The sequence below is a fragment of the Crocuta crocuta genome, unplaced genomic scaffold (assembly GCF_008692635.1).
Source record: "Crocuta crocuta isolate KB4526 unplaced genomic scaffold, BGI_CrCroc_1.0 scaffold299, whole genome shotgun sequence".
NCBI classification, from domain to species: domain Eukaryota; kingdom Metazoa; phylum Chordata; class Mammalia; order Carnivora; family Hyaenidae; genus Crocuta; species Crocuta crocuta.
The window spans coordinates 2,588,414-2,597,086 of NW_027532747.1; positions in this window are offsets into that span (position 1 = coordinate 2,588,414).

Here is an 8,673-nt window from a genome sequence, read left to right on the forward strand (position 1 = left end):
CTGAGCCTGGATGCTTCCTGGCACGAATTAACGGCAAGTTCAGCCTTCCCGAATAGCTGGTGCAGCGAGGTGCCCTTATCCTTTTGGTCGACCTGACAGTTGGTTTAAAGCCGTAAAAATAAAGACTCCCTGATTTTTTAAGGAGATCTGGGAAGGCGTGTCTTTTGTTGTACTCGTTTGCCCCGTGTAGCGCCGTGTAAATTCACCGAGTGCGTACGTTCTACACGCTTCTTGGAATAGTGTTCCTGCAGTTGAAGCCCATGATTTTTCTGGACTGCGATCCATCAGTTCTTAGGTCCAACTTGTTGAAACGAGCAGGTGCCTCGGATACCATATTAGAGAAAAGTTAATTCATTCTGATTAAAAAGTGACTCGGTGGATATAATTTAGTCGACTCGACTTTTGCGAATTTCAGTTATAAAGAGTGAAAAATTAGATCATTTTCTCTTTGCCTCTGAGTTTCAAAACCTGAGTAATTCCCCTTGGAGTTCTGCACCCACACATTTTGGCAAAGTAAGATCTGTTGAAATAAGTCATTTCTGGCTCCGTAGCTTATAAATTGTGCATAAATATTTCGCAAGTGAAAACCAGTTGTGGGAGAATTTTGTATGTGGCTTCATTTCACTTTTCCCACTCGCTAGTAATTGACAGGAAAATGTCTTTGTAAGTACTTGATACTTCCCCCCAGATCCAAAAGAAGTGGGGGAAGTACCTACTTAGCTTTTGAACCCTAGATCTATAGATGTTCACCATCAAGGAGGGAAAACCGAAAGGGGTTTAGAACTCGGGAAAGACGGCAGGTGCAGCACAGCATTAAGATGTCCCTAAGTGCCTTCCTTGCACTTGCTCCATGAGTAGCTTTTAACACCTGCCCCAGAGCAGGTGAGCTGTTTAACATAAGCCTGGACTTTTCTGTGGCAGGAGGTGTTCTTGCTTTCAGAGCTTTGGCTACAAAAGGTCACATGACTAGATGAGCAAAGATCTGCGCTGTGTGAACACTAACGTGCTCGCACTTGCTGCAGAAGGTGAAAGTCAACTGAAAAGGACAGGGTAAATTGCCATTTCAGAACCATGGCTCTAAAAGTTCAGGTAATTTTACTGTTTTTTCTCTTTTCGGGCAGAGTGAATTGAGCCGATGAGCGTTCCCTCTGAATGTCTAGAGTCCCTTTTTGTTTTAGCAGCAAGACAAACGATTAGTGTTAGTAAATGAAGCTGGTATTTCTCGTAACACAGATTTTGGGTGCTTTTCCTTTCCCCCTGTGAGGGCAAAGGTCATGGCCCTGTCTGTCTCTCGCTCAGTGCCTTCCACGTGGAATGGGTGTTCGCTTTTTGGCTCATCAAAAATGAAAGCAACATGACAGGAGTTCTGTATGATAGTGTTGGACTCTTTAGAGGGTCTCAAAAGCTCCGACTTTGCCCAAGGTTTCCAGTCTCCTTCAGAAACGAATGTCAACAACTGCCGGAAAAACTAGAATGTTGGGGGGCTCAGTTGGTTAAGCGTCTGACTTCTGCTCAGGTCACGATCACACGGTTGATGGGTTTGAGCCCTGTGTAGGGCTCTGTGCTGACAGCTCAGAGCTTGGAGCCTGTTTCGGGTTCTGTGTCTCCGTCTCTCTGCTCCTCCCCCACTCATGCTGTGTTTCTCTGTCTCAATAATAATAAACATTAAAAAAAAAACAAAAACCTAGAATGTTGGAAGAATCCTGAGTCGTGCAAAGTTTTCCAGGAGCTCGAGAAGTCAGAGGTCACCAATGGTTGAGGAGATGTGGTGACAAATATCTTTTTGTGTCCTTGGGCCACCTAATCAGGACAGAGATGTGGACTGTTAGCCACAACTCTGGAGGTCACCTGCCTCCTTCATTTTCCTAATGGTCTCTTTCCTGAAACCTCTATTAAATGCTCAGCTCCACTTTAAGAGCCTGTGGTTTAGGAAGACGCATGGAGAGGTCAAATGTCAGGAGTGAGCCAGCAGGGTGGGGAGAGATAAGGGATAGAAGTTTAAAAATGTTGGTACCTCTCCCGTTTTCAGATGGTGCCTTACTCACGGGTTATAAGAAGCCTAGCTGTTCAATCTCATTCTGCCATATGTCCATTGTGACAGGCTGGGGGAATGGTTCGAGCGGTGAACTCATGATGCAAAATTATTTCCCTTCCCACAAACTGACGTAGCTTCCTTGTGAAATTCCTTTTGGTTAGTTCTTAAACGGCTAGTCCTTTTGAAGTTCCCTCCAGTTGGAAGGCAGTGGTCTGCATCAGCTGCAGAATGGAGAATGTTAGAGCAGTGGACGTTTTCTTTTAAAATTTTTAATGTTTATTTTTGAGAGAGAGAGAGAGAGAGAGACAGTGCCAGCAGGGGGAGGGGCAGAGGGAGAGGGAGACACAGCTGTCAGCACAGAGCCCGATGCGGGGCCCAAACCCACAAACCTCTAGATCATGACCTGGGCCAAAGTCGGAAGCTCAACCAGCTGAGCCACCCAGGCACCCCGACATTTTTGTTTTATGGACAGGGAAAGCAAGTGGCTGAGGGAGGAACTGCTCAAGGTCACATTGCAAGGTAGCCACAGGGCTGCATGTAGAGCAAGCATCTCCTGCTTTTGTTTGACTGCAGAGCCTCAAAGTGCAAGCAGGTTGAAGTCCGATTTTGGTCCAGGCTGAGTTTCCTTTTTTTTTTTTTTAAAGTTTATTCATTTTGAGAGAGAGCATGCACACTCGAGCAGGGGAGGGGCAGGGAAAGAGAGAATCCCAAGCAAGCAGGCTCTGCGTTGTCAGCACAGAGTCCAACATGGGACTGGATCTCACAAACTGAAATCATGAGCTGAAACCAAAAGTCAGATGTTTCATTGACTGAGCCACCCAGGTGCCCCTCAGGCCGAGTTTCCAATAAAATGCTTGGGAAAATCAGGTTGAAATTTCATGTAACCCTAGTTATGCCAACTTTGTATCAATACAAGTCAAATGAGGGCGCTTGGGCGGCTCAGTTGTTTACAAGCTTCTGGGCCGCCTGGGTGGCTTAGTCAGTTAAGCATTTGGTTCAGGTCATGATCTCACGGTTCATGGGTTCGTGCCCCACATCAGGTACTGTGCTGACAGCCCAGAGCCTGGAGCCTGATTCAGATTCTGTGTCTCCCTCTCTCTCTGCCCCTCCCCCACTCATGCTCTGTCTGTCTCAAAAATAAGTAAACTATTAAAAAAAATTTTTAAGCTTCTGACTTCAGCTCAGGTTGTGATCACACAGCTCATGAGTTCGAGCCCCGCATCAGGCTCTGTGTTGACAGCTCAAAGCCTGGAGCCTGCCTTAGATACTGTGTCTCCCTCTCTCTCTCTCTCGCTCATGCATGCACTCTCTCTGTCTCAAAAATAAGTAAACTTTAAAAAGACAAATACGAGTCAAGTGAAACACTATAGGCACGCATTTGGTGTCTTAATCATCTAAACTATAGTTCTCGGCTGAGGGATCTATGAATTCTGAACCACAAAAGGAGACTCCCCACTCCATCGATGTCTGTGATAGATTTGAAGCTTAGGTGTGGTAAGGTACCCTGACTAGGCCTCTGTTAAGCTGGCATATAGGTGATATTTCATGTCCTTTTGTAACACCTTAGGCAATTCTTTTTCTGAGGCTGAGCCGGCTATTTCAGTAAACGGGATCTGGTTACTACCCACAACACTAAGGAAAGTGGAGAACTTCAGTAATACATGAACCTAGTTGTGCTCTACCTTGCTGGCCGATACCCTTCCGAAGAGATGCTAGATGCACTTCTTTGTGCTGAAGGAGGCTGCTCCCACCTGCCCAGCTAGGCAGACGCAGCGTGTGCACCTGAACAGAACGGATGGATGCTTCTGCAGTCCCTGGTAACTTATAGCCACGCTGTTTCGAGGCTGGCAAGACTGCATTTGCACACGTGCGGCGGGCTAACGCGGTGGAACGGAACGGCTTAGAAGGATAGGGAGTTAACTTGGCCTTGCTGAGGGGTGAGGGAGGCAGCCACCCCTTGGAAGGATTTTCTCTGTAAAGAGGAGGGACCCCGGGGAGTTCAGGTGAGTCTGGCTGGTCAGCCTCCTTGCTGAGTACCCGGAGGACACAGCCGTGAGCAGGAATGCCACACTTGTCTTCGGGGAGCCTGAGGTCCACAGAGGATCGGTCGTGAACAGGTGGCTCGCGGATACTTGCCAGGGTTCGGGCTGTGCGAAGAGCTAGAAAGAAGAGGGGAGGTCAGGGACGCTGTCAGGTAAAAGCCTTCCTGAGTAAGGACAGCTCAGCTGGGACTCAGGTTGAAGGGACCAGAAAGTGCCTGACCCAGTGTTAAGGCCACACACCAGCCTTTCATTCTTTTACTTTAACTTCTTTTCTTTAAAAAAAAAACAACAACAACAACTTATTTTTTTGAGAGAGAAAGAGCAAGTGGGGGAGGGGCAGACAGGGACTCAAGTAGACTGAAGGCTCTGAGCTGTCAGCACAGAGCCCAATGTGGGGCTCGAACTCCCAAACCATGAGATCATGCCCTGAGCCGAAGTCGGACGTTAACTGACTGAGCCACCCAGGCACCTCTCTTTTATGTCAATTTCTGTGTGAAACAGCGTACATAAATCAGGTGATAAATGCGTAAATATTGGGGAAAGCCCATAACCCTCAATTTTAGCCTTGGAAATTCATCAAATTAACAGATTAATCCACTGAAAGTGCTTTGGGGCTCGGCTGAGGTTTTCTCACTCGTACTTGTTACTAACATCATGTCCTACTTTGTTCTGTTGTCTTTTATCAGCCATTCTTTTGTTCGAAATTCACACCTGAACTTGGGGATTAAGAGCGGAAATGGTTTTGGAACTCCAAGCCTTGCGTGACAGACCGGCCACGAAGCTGATCGGTGGGAGGAGCAGACTGGAGTCCCCAAAAGCTTGGGGTCAGGCCCCAGCGGCAACGTTTATCATCCGTGTAACATTAGCAGAGGCTTGTAACCTCTAAACCCTTCATTTCCTCACCTGTAAAAAGTTCCTGCTAATGCCAGCCTTCGGGCATTATGGGTGTGCACAGTAGTGGTGAGGAGAATGCCCGGCGTGGGTGTGTGGGGTGCTGTGCGCCTCAGGACCAGTTATATTTTCTTCCTACGCTTCTCTTTCCTGCGTGGGCTAGCTCCTGCCCCTCACCTCTCAGCCTCTGCGCCTCTGCTGTGCGTTCAGGCCCTGCGGGTCTTACAACTAACGACTGTACACAGGACCCAACACTCGGTTTCTTAGAGCAAATGAAAATTCATTTACTGGCCAGATTTTTGTCTTTTAAGAGATTTGCCACATGAGCAGTAAGTATTTAATCTTTCTGAGTGAGGGGGATTGCTGTCTATTACAAGTCGAATAAACAACTTGCTTTTGTGTTTTCCGCGTCATTCAGAACTCAATTTGGGGGCACCTGGGTGGCACAGTCAGTTGAGCATCTGCCTTTGGCTCAGGTCGTGATCTGGCACTTTGTGAGTTCAGGCCCCACGTCAGGCTCTGTGATGTCAGTGCAGAACCTGCTTCACATCCCCTTCCCTCCTCTCTCTGCACCTTCCCCACTCATTCTCTCTCTCCCTCTGAAAAATAAATATATAAACATTAAAAAATAAACCTCAGTTTCTCAACATCGGAGCTCCCTTTGTTTTTTTGGGGTTTTTTTGTTTTTTGTTTTTTAATTTTTTTTTAATGTTTTATTTATTTTTTTTGAGAGAAAAAGAGACCGCGTGAGCAGGGGAGGATCAGAGAGAGAGGGAGACACAGAATCTGAAACAGGCTCCAGGGCTCTGAGCTAACTGTCAACACAGAGCCTGACATGGGGCTCGAACCACAAACTGTGAGATCATGACCTGAGCTGAAGTCGGACGCTTTACCGACTGAGCCACCCAGGCGCCCCTCTTTTTTGTTTTTTTAAAGCATAAGAGGTTTATGGTTTCAGTCACACATATTACCACCTTTTAATTTAAAAAAGTTTTTTTTTTAACATTTTTATTTATTTTGAGAGCGAGTAAGCAGAGGAGGGTCAGAGAGAGAAGGAGAAACAGAATCTAAAACAGGCTCCAGGCTCTGAGCTGGCTGTCAGCACAGAACCCATCGCGGGACTTGAACCCATCAACTGTGAGATCATGACCTGAGCCGAAGTCGGGCCCTTAACCGACTGAGCTCCCCCAGGCGTTCCCTGTGGACCTGTCTGTACCGCGATCTGCTGCTGTCTCACTGCTCACTTGTCTGCTTGTGACCCAGGTGCTCTGGCTGGGGAGGGTAGACCCACGGAGACTTGGTGGGCGTTCAGTGGGGTTCAGCAGCCGCCACGGGAACAGCAGCCTGAAGGTGGGAGTCAGGAAGGAGGAAGGCTGTTGGTCTCCCCTCCACGTTCCTGTGACCCACGTTCTGGGGCAGCATTACCACCTGACTTCCGGGCACACACTGGTGCATGGGTCTTTCCCCGCTTAGGTCATGTACAGTTTTGAACTTGGGATTTGGAGGATGGGGGTGGGGTGGGTGGGAAGGACCTNATCTTTTCCTAGGGATGTTTCGACCAAATCCTGCCAAAGGCCGTGCTCGCCGGGACACGGTGTGAGGCTAGTGGCGCTTCACATGCCACTCTAGCGCCCTCTCGCCTGCTCCTGTGTTCGTTAAAGACGTGGGGCTCCTTCTGCAATGCTCCTCTCGCACCTGAGCCGTACCAGCCCCCGGCTGACTTGAGTCAGCCCCGCCCAGCTCTGTAGTTTGGCCTCTGCGATTCCATTACCTCATTTCCCCTCTTCAGCTGCCGTATCCCAGTCCTTGTCATTCCTGAGAGCAGCAGCGCGTCTGGAATCTTAAACCCCACACCCTGTCCCTTCCCACTCACACCTTCTCTCCCGTTGACCCTCTGCTTCAGCCTCAGACCTTTCTTTCGTGTTCTCACCCCTCCTTTCTTTCCCAGACTAGAAATCTGTGGTTAATCACAAGCATCCTCAGCATCCCGTCCTGCTTCCGTGTGATAAAACTTCAGCCTTGGATCAACCCACTTCTGTCTCTGCACTTCTGGAACCCTGGGACCCACTGCAGGAGACACCGTTCCTGGATGTGGATTCGGCCATGACTTCCGCTCTCCAGCATCAGCTATGTGTTTAATGTCACTTGACAGTTGTTCTTACTTGTCCTAACTCTGTTTCCCTCTACCGTTTTGTTCAGCAGATTCTCTAAATCGCTTTCTTCTGAGTCCCTAAGAAATGTGCTTCTGTCCCTCCCCACCCCCACCCCCAGCCTCCTACTTTCAGAAAACTGGAGGGATCAGGATTTATCTGTTCAGGCGCCAGCTGTCTCTTTGTAGCGTCTCCCCTACAGATCAACCAGCAAGCTCCCTCCACTCTCCGCCCCTGCAGCGCTGCTGGCGGAGCCCATGACCTCTCCCCGCGCTTTGCTCCCTGCCTTCGCTGGTCTTCGCTCCCAGACTTGCCGTCTTTCTCTGGCCCTTTTCATTGGGTTGCGTCTCTCCTGGTCTTTTGTGTTCTTCCCTTAAAGCTTATTTATTTTGCAAGAGAGAGTGCAGGAGGGGCTGAGAGAGAGAGAAAGAGAGAATCCCAAGCAGGCTCCACACTGCCAGCACAGAACCTGATGCGGGGCTCGATCTCACGACCACGAGATCATGACCTGAGCTGAAATCAAGAGTCAGACGCTTAACTGGCTGAGCCCCCCACGCGCCCTCTCCTCATCTTGAGGAACAAGCCTCTGTCTTGGCCCTGTGTCTGTAGCCATTGCCTGCCTCCTGCTCCCAGCTAAGCGTCCTGCGCCCGTCGGGCCACCCCAGGCCCCGTGTCTCCCGGCGGCCTACGGGACTTTCCGTCCCCGGCCACGCGGCTGGAGGCTTTCTGATCTGCTTCCTCGCCGCCGACACCAGCCGCTCCTCTCTCTCTGGACTTCCCACCTCGGCTGTCTGCTCTGCACTGCACGGTCTCCACCTTCTCCCCTGGGCCATCGGGTCCCCGCCTGTGGTCCCAACAGCCACCTGCGTGCTGGCTGCTCTTAGCTTCCGTCTCTATTCTGGCTTCACCCCGCTGCCCCAGATGGCTCCGCTCGTAGTCCCGCGGCTCCCCGGACACGCCGCCCGCCTAACGGCCCCTCCGTCCGTGCCAGCCCCGCGCTTCCAGCGGCTTCCCTCACCGTTGCACCCAGTTGCTCAGGACCGAATTTGGGTTTCACCTTGGACTCCCCTCGCTCCCCCGTCCCCTGTCTGTAGCCACCAGCTCCCAATGAGGGTACCTCCAAACTAGTTTTGAGAGCCAGGGCTCTGTCACCTGCACTTTCACCAGCCAGCTGCTGCACCTGCCGCGGGTCCCCCTGCCCCAGGGCCCCCTGAACTTTTCGAGCACGCAGCTGGGACTGCAGTACCCCCTCTTCAAACCTCCGGGGCTCCGGGCGCCTCCGCAGGCAGTTCGAAACTCCCCGCCTGGTTTTCTTGCCATCCTGCACTCTGCAGACATGTGGGCTGCGCCGGTTCCTGCCTTGTTTCCAGACTGTTCCTTTCCCTCTGCCTAAAATGGCCTTTCCCACCTCCTTCAACTTTATTGTCTTCCAGAAGTGCTCAGGTGACATCTCCGGGAAGCTTTCTTTCCGAGGGTGTTTCCACGGTCGTGGTTTCCATTGTTCTCATTGTAATGAAGTGCCTCCTACCCGCTCTGCTTTCCCCACGAAATCATA